The sequence below is a fragment of the Dipodomys merriami genome, unplaced genomic scaffold (assembly GCF_024711535.1).
Source record: "Dipodomys merriami isolate MVZ:Mamm:240054 unplaced genomic scaffold, mDipMer1.0.p SCAF_9, whole genome shotgun sequence".
Taxonomy (NCBI): Eukaryota; Metazoa; Chordata; class Mammalia; order Rodentia; family Heteromyidae; genus Dipodomys; species Dipodomys merriami.
This window is the reverse complement of record NW_027206512.1, coordinates 62,094,481-62,110,469: the sequence shown is the minus strand read 5'-3', so window position 1 is coordinate 62,110,469 and position 15,989 is coordinate 62,094,481. Positions and strand designations below refer to the sequence as shown.

Sequence of the window (15,989 nt, the reverse complement as noted above, 5' to 3'; positions counted from 1 at the left end):
CAGGACCCAAATTTTTTCAGAGCTATTCAGTTTTAGTCTGTCCTGCAAGTGACCACCTACATCCTCAAGGTCTGTGACCCTTCCCAGCAGAACGCAGCTGTAGAAGATAAAAGACTTCCCATCCAAACAACCCTAGAGTTGGGGTCAGCCCTGTCAATCTTAGGAAGAAGCATCTCTTCCCTGGCCAAGGGAGAAAATACATAACCAATGAAAAGGCATAAATGACTTTAATTGTGTACCAGAATTCCATTTTATTCAGTACACATGCAACTTTGGTTTCTTCCGACCCAGCTATTAACTTACACTTTTTCTGAGAAAGCACACAGTACTCAGTAACTTTGGCATATCTCCAGGTCCAACCACAACCTGGTCACATGAAGACACACATCCCATCTGTCAAGAGAAACCAACTCCCAACTCTGAGCTTCCTTTTACCTCTGTCTTACAAGATGTTCATTACGTACATGCAATATATTTGCTGAAAGATGATACAATTAGAAGCATAACCATAAACAACAACAAAATTAAACAGCTACAACTGCTATCCTCTAATTGCAGTTAGATTTGCAGAGCGCCACCTGGGAACAGGAGGTTGCCAATGCCAATGTAGAATAGTGGAATGTGAGTGTTTACAAAGATGGCAGGCAGGGCCCTTGGGGCTATAGCTTGGCTTACCCATCTTATCAACTTAATGAGATGACCTTGAGTTCCTCTCCCAACCTAAACACAAAGCCATGGAAGGCTATACCCTGGCCTACTTATGCCTCTTGTTCTCACACCAGAGCATAACAGCATCCCAGTGATCCTCCTGTCTCCAGTCTTATTCTATCCACCCCATAATGATTTCCAGTAGCAACTATGACCATCTACATCTACTTACATAATGTTTGAAGACCCAATATCTTTTCTCAATGCCAGGAGAAGCCCCCTTCAGCCTACTTTAGCTACACCCAGCCCTAAACCCATTGTATACCACACTTTCCTTCATGCAAGCTCCATTTTTCCTTCTGAGTTAATTACTTTTATCCTTCACTGTTTGCTCGTCATTCAAATCTGACCTTTGGAGTCATTTGTCCAAGAAAAAAGAGGGACATTTCCCATGATTCCATAGCAGCCCCAGCTACCAACCACACACACATACATACATTCATTCACACACACATGAATTCAAGAAACATGACTCAACTACAGCTGAGTCTTATTAAGACTATGCTATATATGCCAGTATTTTAAGTTAAACAATGAGCCAAATTAGTTTCACCAACGGTAATAGACACCTGGCACCAAATTTCAGAATCTTCCACATTGGCTCCTGACCTTTCCATGGATAACAGACCCACACACATGTTTGTACCAAAAGTGTCAGCTCTGCTAGATTGCAGCATTCCTGGTATCCAAGCTTTGGATGATCTCAGAAGACTGCTCTAAATGGCACCTGGATTCCACCATTCAGGAATTAAGAATCCTCTTCCTGCAACACCCAATGTCACTGAAACTCCTGCACCATCTACCTGTCAGGTGGATGCTAGGCATACGACTGCCTTGACCTAGGCAGCCTCCAAACCTTCTGGGCAAGTGGAGGCTCTGCCCTCACCATCCCACCTGTGGTAACTCTACCGCCACCTCCTTTCTCCCCCAGGAGGCCGTTCAACTCCAGAATAGGTCTAAGACTGCCTCTACCCGAAGGGGTCACAAGGATTGCAACAATATGTGCCTTTAGATAAAGCTGAGACCTTTGTTTGCAACACACACACTGATTCCTAAAGGTTTTTGCTTCAAATCTGGTCCTGGGCCCTAAACCTTTAGTGCTCAAGGCCTGTCCTCTACCCCTTGAGCCTCAGCTCCATTTCTGCCTTTTATGGTAGTGAATGGGAGATGAGTCTCTCAGACTTTCCTGCCCTAGCTGTCTTGGGACCTCCATCCTCAGATCTCAGCCTCCTGATTACTCAGGATTAAAGGTGGGGCCAGCCACACCCTAGGCCTAAAGGATTCTGCCAGGGCCCCCACCTCCCAGAAGGGCCAGTGGAAGTTGAGGGGTGGGCTCTTCCTGTCTTGCATATAAAGGAGAGCATCATGGCCTGGACCTCATTCCCTTGGTCCAGGCTGCTGGAGGAAGGAGGTGAGAAGCAAGCAGGAGCAGGACAGCAGATGGAGGCCCGGAACAGAACGTGGTGACCACCTTGGGCAGAACTCACAGCCAGACATAGAGGTAAAGCCTCCCAGTGATAGAAGCGGTGGTGACAGCTGGGCCTGGGTTTCAGCTTCTGCTCAGTGGCATTTGGTGTGGATGGAGTCACCAAGGAGGGAAGCAGTTTTCTTCTTCGTGGCTGTTATTGTTTGGCATTAGCCACACTGTCAAAGGAAACCAACTACCTACCATTTTATCCCTGCCCAGCCTTCTACAACCACTTTCTTACAAGACACCCCTAAAACCTCACTGCAGAAAGCAGTCTAAAATGGCCAACTGCACGGTGAAGGATGCACAGAGTATCCATGGCACCAACCCTCAATATCTGGTGGAGAAGATCATCCGGACTCGAATCTACCAGTCCAAGTACTGGAAAGAAGAGTGCTTTGGGCTCACAGCTGAACTGGTAGTGGATAAAGCCATGGAGTTGAAGTTTGTCGGTGGCATCTATGGTGGAAACATAAAACCAACTCCCTTTCTGTGTTTAACCTTGAAGATGCTTCAGATTCAACCTGAGAAGGATATCATTATTGAATTTATTAAAAATGAAGATTTCAAGTATGTCCGCATGCTGGGGGCACTTTACCTGAGGCTGACAGGCAGCGCAATTGATTGCTACAAGTATTTGGAGCCTTTGTACAATGACTATGGAAAAATCAAGAGCCAGAACCAAAATGGAGAATTTGAGCTGGTGCATGTAGACGAGTTCATTGACGAGCTGCTGCACAGTGACCGAGTCTGTGATATTATTCTTCCCCGCCTACAGAAACGTCATGTGCTAGAGGAGGCTAAGCAACTGGAACCTCGAGTCAGTGCTCTAGAGGAAGACTTGGAGGATGTGGAAGAGGAGGGCGAGAAGCTAGAAACGGTGCCATCACCTGATCACCGTCAAAGAAGTTATGGAGGCCTGCACAAGCCCTGGCCATCTCCACTACACTACAGGAAGAGCAGGAGCCGGTCACCCATTAGGCAGAGAGGACCAGCCAAAAGGAGCCCTCCCCCTGCCGAAAAAGGCATCTGAACTGGAGTCCAAGACATCCCGGAAGAAGCAGGTCCCGAGGGAGAAGGCACAGGTCTCCAGGTCGCCAGAGAGGGAATGAGTAATGGACTCAGTTTTGCTTTTAGTCCAAATGGGCTCCTGTGGGTATGAGTTATCTGTTTAAAATGGAAAGATTAAGATCTACTCTCCAAGCAGCTGTAGGAATTTTAGTTTTCTCTTACTAAGTTTTTGGTAACTTTCTTAAATGAAAGAGGTGCTGAGATGTATGACCTTTCAGGGATGTTTCCTAAGGCAGTTTTTGACTAAGTCCACTGGGAAGGGTAGAAAGAATTTGGGGATTGGGTATGAATGAGAACAAAAGGATGTGGCCAACTTGTGATGGTTTCCCTTTTTGCTATTAAATATATTTGCCATTTTTCTGTACTTTGGTTTTTGGTTTGGTCTAAAATAAGAACTGTTTGGATAATCTAAAAACAAAACAAAAAATAAAAAACTAGTGCTGACATTCTTGTCTCACATCTTTCTCCCTTGGAGAATAAACTTTTGTCGGTTACTCTCAGTGAAATCTTTCACACCCATCCCACCAGACCTAACACAATTAGACAATGTATCAATGATAACTAAGTATTAACCCTTTTCCTGTCCTTGCTCATATGATACGTGCCTGTGTCAACATGATGCCCTACTTAGGGGAACCCAGACTTTAGTCACCAAAGTACTTGCTGCATTCGTCATTGGAGGTCCCCATCAGTAAATAATTACCAGGATCCATTTGTGTACCCCGTGACTGATTTTAGTGTCCTACACTGGCCAGTCATTTGAGGCATAGCTGATAAGAAACAGGATTTGGGCAGCAGCAGCAGCAGCAACAGCAAAAACGGTGCTGTACCTTTCTGTCAGCAGACATGTGACAGTCACAATGACTTAATGGGCCATATATTCCTTATAAGTGAAGAATGTTTCATATGCAACATGTTTGCTGAAAGATAGTACAATTATAAGCATAACCATAAGCAACAAGGATCAGGAAGGAAGGAAGGAAGGAAGCAGCAACAACTATTATCCTCTAATTGCAATTAGATTTGCAGAGCTCCTCCTGGGAACAGGAGGTTGCCACTACCAACACAGAATAGTGGACCATGAGTGTTTAAAAGCTGGCAGGGCACTGGAGGCTATGGCTTGGCTTTGAGCAACTGGGCTCACCCACCATATAGTCTTAAATCAGACAAACTTGAGTTCCCCTCCTGCCCCAAGACAAAGCCAGGGAAGGCTGTACTCTGGCCCAATATCCGTCTTGTTCTCTATCTCAGTTGAGTCACCAGCCACTCACACCAGAGCATAACAGAATACCAGTGGTCTTCCTGTCTTAAGCCTGATGACCGCCATCCCACAATGAGTTCCAGTAGCCAACTCTGACTACTTAAATCTCCCTATGGCATAGTTCAAGTCCCAAGACCTTTTCTCAAAGTCCTGAGAAGCCCCCTTGGGCTCTGCTTCAGCCACACCCATCCCCAATCCGATTTCTATCGGAACATTCCTTCAGGCAAACTTCCTTTTTCTACTGAACTCAATTCTTTGCTCCTTCACTACACCGTTTCCTCATCACTCATAGCTGACCTTTAGAGTCATTTATCCAAGATATCCAAGGCACATTTCCCCTCGTACCATAGCAACCCCGGCTGTCAACATCACACATACTTGAATTCAAGAAACATGCTCCCACTTCAGCTGAGTCTGATTAAGAGTGTTCTATACTATACCAGTATTTTTTATTCTTTTTTTTGTCTGCCTCTACCAAAAGGTAACAAGGATTTCAACATTATGTGCCTACATAGATGGAGGCTGAGATCTTTGTTTTCAACAAGCACACAAATTCATAAACGTTTTTGCTTTTTTGGGGGTCAGTTGTGGGGCCTGAACTCTGGTCCTGGGTGCTGCCCCTCAGCTCTTCAGCTCAAGGCTAGCACTCTACCTCTTGAGCTACAGTGCCACTTCTGGCTTTTTCTGCTTATGTGGTGCTGAGGATTCGAACACAGGGCCTCATGCATGCAAGGCAAGCACTCTAACATTGAGCCACCTTCCCTCCCACTATGGCAATATTTTAAGTTGAATAATGTGCCAAATTAGTTTCACCAAGGGTAATAGACACCTGGCACCAAACTTCAGAATCTTCCACATTGGCTCCTGGCCTTTCCATGGATAACAGACCCACACACATTTTTGTACCAAAAGTGTCAGCTCTGCTAGATTCCAGCATTCCTGGTATCCAAGCTTTGGATGATCTCAGAAGACTGCTCTAAATGGCACCTGGATTCCACCATTCAGGAATTAAGAATCCTCTTCCTGCAACACCCAATGTCACTGAAACTCCTGCACCATCTACCTGTCAGGTGGATGCTCGGCGTACGACTGCCTTGACCTAGGCGGCTTCCAAACCTTCTGGGCAAGTGGAGGCTCTGCCCTCACCATCCCACCTGTGGTAACTCTACCGCCACCTCCTTTCTCCCCCAGGAGGCCGTTCAACTCCAGAACATGACTAAGACGGTCTCTACCAAAGGTAATAACAATGAGACATGTCTACATTGCTGAAGCTGAGATCCTCGCTTTCAACAAACTCAAATTCGTAAAGGTTTTGTCTTCAACTCTGGTCCTGGGCCCTAAGCTTCTGTGCTCCAGGCTGGTCCTCTACCACTTGAGCCCCAGCTCACTTCTGCCTTCTGTGGTAGTGCACTGGAGATGAGACTCTCTCAGACTTTCCTGGCCCAGTGTCTCAGATGTCAGCCCTTGAGCAGAGAGGATTAAAGGTGGGGCCAGCCCTGCCCTGTGCCTGAAGGCTTCTGCCAGGGCCCGCCCTCCCAGAAGGGGAAGTGAAAGTTGAGGGGTGGGCTCTTCCTGCCCTGCTTATAAAGGACAGCAGCAGTGACTGGACTTCATTCTCTTGATCCAGGCTGCTGAGTAGGAGGTGAGAAGCAAGCAGGAGCAGGACAAATTGACCAAGGCTCCTTGAACAGACCTGGAAACCAGAAGAGCTTCTTGTTCCTTGTCGCTGTTGATCGTTGGAACTGGTCCAGTTTGAGGAACAACTATAGCACCATCAATATGTGGGTCCCAGGCATGAGGCAGCCAACGGTTCAGTCGACGGCTGGGGCTATCCGGGTGTGCAATGAGAAAGGTGAGATTTCCATGGAGAAGGTGAGGGTGAAACGTTATGTGTCGGGAAGGAGGCCAGACTATGCCCCCATGGAGGCCTCAGATGAGGAGGACAAAGACTTCCAACTTATTAAGAAAGCCAAAGAACAAGACGCTGAGCCAGAGAAACACAAGGAAGACTCCTCGAGGGACCCTCGTCTGCGGAGCCTACAACATCTGATCCGTGAAGCTGCGGAAGAGAGAATGGCTCAACATCGGAAAATGGCGGCACTTGACATGGTAGGCCAAAGTGACTCAGAAGTACAAGGAGATTCTTGTCAGATGGAACAAGAAGATGGCAGAGAAGGAGAGGAAGAAGAAATCGATGATGAGGAAATAGAACGGCGCCGTGGCCTACTGCGTCAGAGAGCCAAGGAAAGGAAGCATGAAGAGATGGAGGTTATGGAGGCCGGAGAGGATCGGCATTCTGGACAAGAGTCAGAATCTGAGTGTGACTGTGAAGAGTATACAGACAGTGAAGATGAGATGGAGCCTCACTGGAAGCCGCTTTTCATTCAAAGGAAGGACCGAGTGACAGTTCAAACGTGGAAGGGCCAAGCACTGAAACACAAGGAGTTGGAGCAGGAAGCAAAACGCTCGGCTGAAGAAAGACACAGGTACACACTCCAGATTGTAGAGGAGGAGGCCAAGAGGGAGCTGGGGAAGAACAGAGGGTCCCTGGCTGCACTGGATGCTCACCATACTGAGGAGGAATATGAGGCATGGAAAGTTCGAGAGCTCAAAAGAATCAAGAGGGACCGAGAAGGTCGAGTAGCCCTTGCAAAGGAGAAAGCAGAAACTAAGCGCCTGCGAAACCTGACTGAGGAGGGGAGGCGAGCTGAGCTTCAGGCAAAGGCCCAAGTCCTTAGCAACAAAGTGGTTCAAGGCAAGTACAAGTTTTTACAGAAGTATTATCACCGAGGTGCTTTCTTCATGCATGAGGATGAAGAAGTCTACAAGAGCGATTGCAGTGCACCGACCCTCGAGGATCATTTCAACAAAACCCTCCTTCCTAAAGTCCTGCAGGTCAAGACCTTTGGATGCTCTGGGCGAACCAAATATACCCACCTGCTGGATCAAGACACCACTTGCTTCGAGTCAGGGTGGGCTCAACAAACTGCCCAGAACACAAAGTTCTTTCAACAGAAGGCAGCTGGAGTAGGAGATGTATTTGAGCGACCATCGGCCAAGAAATGGAAAACCACCTAAGACTCAACTATGTATTGCAGCTGTGAACACTAGCACTCTCAACATCTGGTCCTTGGTTTCCTTTGCGGTCATGCACACACATGGTTCTTGTATGCAGCCTGTGGGAATAACTGCCCTACTGTGCTATTGGGCCACCCAGCCTTTGAAGGTGTTTTGTGATGTCTGGACTCATAGATTCCAGGTCTCTCTCAGCCTCATCAAGGCCCTTTTCCTACTTCCCCAATTTGCCTGGGGGTCAGGTCTTTCTCAAGAGCCTTCATCTGTCTGGTTCTTCTCATCCTGAATGGACAGGCCCTCACCTGGGCCTGCTGACCACTCCCATTGCTGTGAAGCACAAAAGACAGTCACCTCTTACACAATGCCTTAAGTCTTTCCTCTATGGATGAAGACCTTATGTTAAGAACACTGACTCGGAAATCTGAACATTGCGCTTGGAAGCCAGCCCAGGCAGAAAAATCCTCATGAAACTGTTATCTCCACTCAACTACTCAAACCCTGGAAGTGGAGCTGTGGCTCAGTGGTAGAGCACTAGCCTTGAGCACAGAGGGCTTGGGGACAGTACCTAAACCTTGAGTTCAAACCCAACAGCCAAGCAAAACCAAAAATGAAAAATCAACACTGACTTGGTTTTGTTGATTAGTTCTGTGTGTATTACCATGTGGCAGTGGTCATTTGCTTTTAGAATAGTCACCGATTTCAGTACCTCAGAAGCACTGGCTTGAGGTGGTACGTGGTGAACTGCTGCCTACAGGGAGGGAAAAACTGGGAATGAGGGAATGGGTGACATTGTCTAAAAAGAAATGTATTCTTTGCCTGACTTATGTAACTGTAACCTCCCTGTACATCACCTTTATAATAAACTTTTTCTAATAAAGAACTGCTGTCTAGGAAATGAAAACTGAAGGGGAAATGGGGCTAATATTGTACAGCTTATTCATATTGTTATTAAGTCTTGTGGACCAGGAATTTGTTTGGGGACAAATCCCTGATAAGAGAAATCTTGCTGAGCCTTGGTTGTCAGCAAAACAGCTTCCAACATATATAAATGCTTTGACCTGGTTGTGCTCTTGAGTCTTAAAAGCAAGTTCTGCACTTTTTGAGGGAGGGAGGGGGCTACCACATGACCTTTCTTGACTTAAACAGCTTTTTTGTACCTGGTTAAACACATGGCATACTGTTAGGCAATGCAGAGCAGACCAGGAAAGACCAAGAATACTGTTTTGGGCTTATTTTTTTCGTTGCGGAGCTTGAACTCTGGGACTGGGAGCTGTCCCTCAGCTCTTCAACTCAAGGCAGCATCCTTGCTTTCCTGCCTTGGAAGGTAAATATAATGTCTCTGAGCAACTCTTAAAGATGAAACATGCAGAAATGCTACACAACCTCACTTAGATATATATGCATGTGTGAGAAAAACTGTCTTTTCTATTCAAGTGTATTACTTCAGAGTTCCTGCTTTGGCCTGGGGGCTTGACTTAAGAAAAAGGGAACTGCTTTGGGATGGAGGATTTGTAAAATGTAAGGTTTTGTCTTCTAGTTTTTCAAGATGGGATTATGACACACCCTAGACTGTCGCAGAAATAGCAGGTGGCGTGGGCTTATTTGAGGTTGCTTGTGAATTTTTAATCTCATTTGAAAATCACTTTATGTAAATTTTATTGTATTCAAATCAGGGAATCAGAAGCAGAACTTGAGCTCAACCAATCTGAGTAGAGGGGCCGGGCTTGCTGTTGTGTTAGGGATATAATGGGGCAGACTGCCTGCTCTGGGTCCTTGCTTGCCAGATTTTTGGCTGGTGGTGTACCATTGTGTGTAGAAGTAAATTTTGCATTGCTTACCCCATTTATATCTCTCATTATGACTCCAGTGGTTCTTGGAGAACATATTGATAACACATGTTACAATAAAGCAAAGCCGCTGGTTTATTAGGCACAGGTGGATCCTCTTGAGGACCTATTGCTATCAGGAAGCCCACGGGCATTTTTTTTTTTTCCATCATCAGGCCTGAATTCCGGGCTTGAGCATTGTCCCTCAGCTCTTCAGCTCAAGGTTAGCACTTTACCACTTGAGCCACAGTGCCATTTTTGGTTTCTTGGTGGTTTATTGGAGGTAAGAGTTTCACAGCCTTTCCTGCCTGCACTGGCTTTGAACCACGGTGATCCTCAGATCTCAGACTCCTGAGTAGCTAGGATTAAAGGCCTGAGCCACTGGGCACCCGGCAGGAGTAGTAAGTGGATGTCTTGATGTTTGCACAACTGGAAAGGGATTGCCCACCTGGTCAGAGTTTAATGTCTTCACTCCTGACCATTTCGTATATCTGATCAATGCCTATTTATTATGTAACCAGCTTGTATAAAACTCAAGAGTTTCCTCTCTTAAGATCTCAACTTGTGTCTTCCACTAGGCTAGTTCAGGTAGATGACAATGAATTCCTTTATCCCCTTTCATGAGTGGTCTTGGTCTTTTCCGGTCTGTGCTGCCACAACAGTATGTCATGTGTTTAAAGTGGGGCTAAAAGGCACTGGTTTAAGTCATGAAAGGTCATGTGATAGCCCCTCCCAACCTCAAAGAGTGTAAAATCAACTTTTATGACTCAAGAGCTCAACTAGGCCAAAGCATTTGTGTATGATGGAAGCTGCTTTGTTGACAACCAGAGCTAAGATTCTCTGCTCAGTAATTTGTCACCAAATGAAAAATTCCTGGTCCACAAAACTTAATAACTATATCAAATGTACAAAAGAAGCCATAATTCTCCTTAAAGCAGGATTTAATTTATTAGGCAATATAGTTTATTTTGTTTTTTAAGTTATAAAAGTCATGCACAGAGGGATTAGTTACATTAAGAGTAATTTCTTTTGGGGAAATGTCACACTTTCCCAGCTTTCTTCTCCCCATAGGTAACAATTCTCCAAATCCCAACGAAAGCCACAATGCTTTTGATGTACTGAAATGGGTGAGAATGTTCTACAAACAGAAGACCTGTGATGTGCCACAGAAGAATCAACAAAACCTACATCAGTGTTTTGAACCTGGTCAGCAATAAAGGAAACACTTCAGTCAATAAGAGGGGTTACAGCATCTTTGAAGTCAATCCCCAGTCTCTCCAGAAGAGAAAGGGGTCTCAATAAAAGGCTGTCTTTCTTAGTGTGCTAGCTGGTGGACACTGCTTCCTCTTCTTTACTCCTCCTCATCCTCTTCTTTCCTGTCTAGTTCATTAGTATCGGATGATTCATGGAGCAAGACATACTCTCTGCTGCTAAACCCAAACTCAAGGACATCCTTCTCTTTGAGTTCGTAGTATCTCTGTGGCTCAATGCGCTGCTTGTTCAAGAAGGTTCCATTTCCTGAGCCAAGGTCAACGATGTAGGGCTACACCCTCCGGCCAAGGGTAGCATCAGCCCGGGTGTACTCCACAAGCCGATACTGGATGACGGCGTGCTGCTCGGAGCAGGAGGGATGGTGGATGGGAATGTCGGCGATGCCCCGGTGTCGACCCAGAAGGTAGGCGCTCTGGAGATGGACATACAGCACCAGAAGTAGCTCGTCCTACTTCAAGGCGTAGAGCCGCCAGCGCTTCCTGGGGACCTGCGCTTCTGGGGGCTCGCTGTATTTAATGACCACACCCCGGAAGGAGTCGGCATCTTCAGGAAGCGCCCCCCAGAGTCCGAGGCTGGGCTTCTCCGCACCCGGCGCGTCCCGGGGCGAGGCGCCCTCTCTGCGGGCTCTCCGGGCCTGGCGCCGGCCGCCCTCGCGGCGGTGGCCCTGCCTTCCGGCCTGGCCAGACTCCCGCTCTGGCTGCGGAGCCCGCACGCGCGGGGCCGGCCCGGGCCTCGGCTGCCCGCGGCTGGCCCGGGTGCCCAGCCCGGCTCTCCAGGGCTGCGGCCGCGCGGGGCCCCGCGCTGTGCAGGGCGGACCCTCGGCTTCCCGCGTGGCCGGGCCCGTCCCGTGGGGAGGACGCGGACTTACCTCTCTCCGGGGCCCCGGGATGCCTGTCGCGGAGCCCTGGGTCTTCCTTGGGGCAGCGCCCGGGATCAAGGCTGGGGCTGGAAGTGAGGCCAGGCCGCGGCTGAGGGGTGAGGCGCTCCTGCTTCACCACCGCACTCTTGACCACGGTGGCCATAGTCGTGGTCCTGGCCTCCTTCCCCCTCAGCAGCCACGACCGGGGAATGAAGCCTGGGCTGTGCAGCTCTCCTTTATAGGCAGGACGGGAAGAGCCCGCCCCCCGACTTCCGCTTCCCCTTCCGGGAGGCTGAGATCTGAGACACAGGGGCAGGAAAGTCTGAGAGACTCATCTCCAATTCACTACCAGAGAAGGCAGAAGTGAGCTGGGGCTCAAGTGGTAGAGGACGAGCCTGGAGCACAGAAGCTTAGGGCCCAGGACCAGAGTTGAAGACAAAACCTTTACGAGTTTGAGTTTGTTGAAAGTGAGGATCTCAGCTTCGGCACTGTAGACATGTCTCATTGGAGGCTGATTACCTTTGGTAGAGACAGTCTTAGTCATGTTCTGGAGTTGAACGGCCTCCTGGGGGAGAAAGGAGGAGGCGGTAGAGTTAAAAACCAAAGTACAGAAAAATGGCAAATATATTTAATGGCAAAAAGAGAAACCATCACAAGTTGGCCACGTCCTTTTGTTCTCATTCATACCCAATCCCCAAATTCTTTCTACCCTTCCCAGTGGACTTAGTCAAAAACTGCCTTAGGAAACATCCCTGAAAGGTCATACATCTCAGCACCTGTTTCATTTAAGAAAGTTACCAAAAACGTAGTAAGAGAAAACTAAAATTCCTACAGCTGCCTGGAGAGTAGATCTTAATCTTTCCATTTTAAACAGATAACCTCATACCCACAGGAGCCCATTTGGACTAAAAGCAAAACTGAATCCATTACTCATTCCCTCTCTGGCGACCTGGAGACTTGGAGCGGGATCTGTGCCTTCTCCCTCGGGACCTGCTTCTTCCGGGATGTCTTGGACTCCAGTTCAGATGCCTTTTTTGGCAGGGGGAGGGGCTCCTTTTGGTTGGTCCTCTCTGCCTAATGGGTGACCGGCTCCTGCTCTTCCTGTAGTGCAGTGGAGATGGCCGGGGCTTGTCCAGGCCTCGATAACTTCTCTGACGGTGATCAGGTGATAGCACTGTTTCTAGCTTCTCGCCCTCCTCTTCCACATCCTCCAAGTCTTCCTCTAGAGCACTGACTCGAGGTTCCAGTTGCTTAGCCTCCTCTAGCACATGACGTTTCTGTAGGCGGGGAAGAATAATATCACAGACTCGGTCACTGTGCAGCAGCTCGTCAATGAACTCGTCTACATGCACCAGCTCAAATTCTCCATTTTGGTTCTGGCTCTTGATTTTTCCATAGTCATTGTACAAAGGCTCCAAATACTTGTAGCAATCAATTGCGCTGCCTGTCAGCCTCAGGTAAAGTGCCCCCAGCATGCGGACATACTTGAAATCTTCATTTTTAATAAATTCAACAATGATATCCTTGTCAGGTTGAATCTGAAGCATCTTCAAGGTTAAACACAGAAAGGGAGTTGGTTTTATGTTTCCACCATAGATGCCACCGACAAACTTCAACTCCATGGCTTTATCCACTACCAGTTCAGCTGTGAGCCCAAAGCACTCTTCTTTCCAGTACTTGGACTGGTAGATTCGAGTCTGGATGATCTTCTCCACCAGATATTGAGGGTTGGTGCCATGGATACTCTGTGCATCCTTCACCGTGCAGTTGGCCATTTTAGACTGCTTTCTGCAGTGAGGTTTTAGGGGTGTCTTGTAAGAAAGTGGTTGTAGAAGGCTGGGCAGGGATAAAATGGTAGGTAGTTGGTTTCCTTTGACAGTGTGGCTAATGCCAAACAATAACGGCCACGAAGAAGAAAACTGCTTCCCTCCTTGGTGACTCCATCCCCACCAAATGCCACTGAGCAGAAGCTGAAACCCAGGCCCAGCAGTCACCACCGCTTCTATCACTGGGAGGCTTTACCTCTATGTCTGGCTGTGAGTTCTGCCCAAGGTGGTCACCACATTCTGTTCCGGGCCTCCATCTGCTGTCCTGCTCCTGCTTGCTTCTCACCTCCTTCCTCCAGCAGCCTGGACCAAGGGAATGAGGTCCAGGCCATGATGCTCTCCTTTATATGCAAGAGAGGAAGAGCCCGCCCCTCAACTTCCACTGGCCCTTCTGAGAGGCTGGGCCCTGGCAGAATCCTTTAGGCCTAGGGTGTGGCTGGCCCCACCTTTAATCCTGAGTAATCAGGAGGCTGAGATCTGAGGATGGAGGTCCCAAGACAGCTAGGGCAGGAAAGTCTGAGAGACTCTCATCTCCCATTCACTACCATAAAAGGCAGAAATGGAGCTGAGGCTCAAGGGGTAGAGGACAGGCCTTGAGCACTAAAGGTTTAGGGCCCAGGACCAGATTTGAAGCAAAAACCTTTAGGAATCTGTGTGTGTGTTGAAACAAAGATCTCAGCTTTATCTATAGGCACATATTGTTGCAATCCTTGTCACCCCTTTGGGTCGAGGCAGTCTTAGACCTATTCTGGAGTTGAACGGCCTCCTGGGGGAGAAAGGAGGTGGCGGTAGAGTTACCACAGGTGGGATGGTGAGGGCAGAGCCTCCACTTGCCCAGAAGGTTTGGAGGCCGCCTAGGTCAAGGCAGTCATAAGCCTAGCATCCACCTGACAGTTAGATGGTGCAGGAGTTTCAGTGACATTGGGTGTTGCAGGAAGAGGATTCTTAATTCCTGAATGGTGGAATGCAGGTGCCATTTAGAGCAGTCTATCCAAACCTTGGACACCAGGAATGCTGGAATCTAGCAGAGCTGATACTGTTGGCACAAAAATGTGTGTGGGTCTGTTATCCATGGAAAGGTCAGGAGTCAATGTGGAAGGTTCTGAAGCTTGGTGTTTGTTTCTTTTCATAAATCTATGGCACACTGTGCAAATTAAATACTGGCATGTTATAGCATGTTTTTGGTAAGACTCAGCTGTAGTGGGAGCATGTTTATTGTATTCAGGTGTTCTGGCGGGTCGGGGGTGGGGGGTTAAAGTAGCTGGAGCTGTTATGGAACCATGGGGAATGTGCCTTCATTGTCTTGGATAATGACTCCAAAGGTCAGATTTGAAAGAGGAGGAAACAGTGTAGTGAAGGAATAATGTATTGAGCTCAGCAGAAAAATGAAGTTTGCCTGAAGGAATGTGTGGTATATAATGGGATTAGGGCTGGGCATAGCTAAAGCAGAGCTGAAGGGGGCTTCTCATGGCATGGAGAAAAGGTCTTGGGACTTCCACCATAATGGAGGTAGATTTAGATGGTTAGCGTTGCTACTGGAAATCATGTGGGATGGAGGTAAGAAGACCACTGGACTGCTGTTATGCTCTGGTGTGAGTGGTTGGTGACTCACCTGAGATAGAGAACGAGATAGATTTAAGGCCAGGGTGCAGCCCTTGCTGGCCTTGTCTTGGGGCAGGAGGGGAACTCAAGGTCATTTGATTTTAGTGGAGAGGGTGGGTAAGCCCAGTTACTCAAAGCCAAGCCATTGCTCCAAGGGCCCTGCCAGCCAGCTTTGTAAACACTGATGTTCCACTATTCTGCATTGGCAGTGTCAACCTCCTGTTCCAGGTGGAGCTCTGCAAATCTCACTGAAATCAGAGAGTGGTAGTTGTAGCTGATTGTTGTTGTTGTTGTTTGTTTATGCTTATGCCTATAATTGTACTATCAGCAAACAAGTTACATGTGAACATTCTTCACTTGGAAGGAGTATCTGGCCTATTAATTTCTATGGAAGAGTCATTGTGACAGTCACATGACTGCTGGATTACATGGTTCCCTTCTTGGCTGGCATCTAACAGGGCTAGATCCCCATGGTTTGAAGACCACAGTTGGGAATCAGTATTGCACAGTCTGCATAGGGTTGGCTAGTTTGACCTAGTGGCTTAGCAATAAGACTCATTCTGTACAGAATGAGTCTATACAGAGTAAATGAGTCTCCTGTGGCCATTCCTAAGACAACACAGGATTATGACACACAACATGGGTTCTTTTATACACTGGTAGGTTGGTACAGTTAGGTTGGTTACAGTTGGACAGAGTATACAAAGTTTGGGATTACTGGAGTAAAAATAGGATGTATATGTCTGGAACTAACTAGAGTTCAGAGGCATTTCCAGGTAGGGGCAGACACAATGGGCCACAGGAAACAGGTTTGAGCATGGTGCTCCAGGCTTTGTGAGACATCACTTTCCCTGGTGAGCTGTTAGTGCTGCAGGGGAGTGAGGATTAGCCTGTGACACACCCCTGTTCTATCAAGGTGCAGTCCCATCTTGATTCTGATTGTCTGGGTTCCTGTATAACTTAGATCTGTTGATCTGTCCTTAGGGGCTGGTAAAAGAGAGCACGATTTTCATAGGAGCTG

At 47.7% G+C, this 15,989-nt stretch overlaps 1 long non-coding RNA gene and 4 pseudogenes across 1 annotated transcript in view; 3 read left to right on the top strand and 2 right to left on the bottom strand.

The window, feature by feature from the left end:
* The window catches only part of LOC138820770 (uncharacterized), a 272,489-nt gene that overhangs the window by 241,727 nt on the left and 14,773 nt on the right, over positions 1 to 15,989 (top strand). The gene's annotated exons all lie outside the window — the stretch shown is intronic.
* Positions 2,442 to 3,225, top strand: LOC138820879 (pre-mRNA-splicing factor 38A pseudogene; annotated as a pseudogene).
* Positions 6,303 to 7,586, top strand: LOC138820858 (microfibrillar-associated protein 1 pseudogene; annotated as a pseudogene).
* Positions 10,761 to 11,703, bottom strand: LOC138820928 (smad nuclear-interacting protein 1 pseudogene; annotated as a pseudogene).
* On the bottom strand, positions 12,467 to 13,315 carry LOC138820927 (pre-mRNA-splicing factor 38A pseudogene; annotated as a pseudogene).